This window comes from Diachasma alloeum, unplaced genomic scaffold (assembly GCF_001412515.2).
Source record: "Diachasma alloeum isolate Michigan unplaced genomic scaffold, Dall2.0 Dall_scaffold_00356, whole genome shotgun sequence".
Lineage (NCBI taxonomy): Eukaryota > Metazoa > Arthropoda > Insecta > Hymenoptera > Braconidae > Diachasma > Diachasma alloeum.
Genome location: NW_021680495.1, coordinates 24,308 through 25,228, shown reverse-complemented (window position 1 = coordinate 25,228; position 921 = coordinate 24,308).

The following is a 921-nucleotide window of genomic DNA, read 5'->3' as shown; positions in this document are numbered from 1 at the left end:
TGGGGAATTTAATTCTCCATCGAACAGCATTGGTTTCATTCCTTTATGTTAATTAGGAGCAGAGATACGATTTTTTAATTAGAGGGCTAGTTGTCGGGAGTCACTGCGCCGAGAAAACATTGAGTTTTTCATAGCGCCGCGAATTTCGTCGCAGTTTTTATTTTTTTATTACAGAGATTAAGGAATGAAACGGGAATTGAAGGATGGGGAATTTAATTCTCCATCGAACAGCATTGGTTTCATTCCTTTATGTTAATTAGGAGCAGAGATACGATTTTTTAATTAGAGGGCTAGTTGTCGGGAGTCACTGCGCCGAGAAACCATTGAGTTTTTCATAGCGCCGCGAATTTCAACGCAGTTTTTTTCTTTTATTACAGAGATTAAGGAAATGAAACGGGGGTTGATGGATGGGGAATTTAATTCTCCATCGAACAGCATTGGTTTCATTCCTTAATGTTAATTAGGAGCAGAGATACGATTTCTTAATTAGCGGGCGAGTTGTCGGGAGTCACTGCGCCGAGAAACCATTGAGTTTTTCATAGCGCCGCAACGTTCGTCGCAGTTCTTATTTTTTCATTACAGAGATTAAGGAATGAAAGGGTAGTCAAAGGATGGGAAATTTAATTCTCCATCGAACAGCATTAGTTTCATTCCTTAATGTTAATTAGGAGCAGAGACACGATTTTTAAATTAGCCGGCGAGTTGTCGGGAGTCACTGCGCCGAGAAACCATTGAGTTTTTCATAGCGCCGCAACGTTCGTCGCAGTTTTTATTTTTTTATTACAGAGATTAAGGAATGAAACGGGGGTTGAAGGATGGGGAATTCAATTCTCCATCGAACAGGATTGGTTTTATTCCTTAATGTTAATTAGGAGCAGAGACACGATTTTTAAATTAGCCGGCGAGTTGTCGGGAGTCACT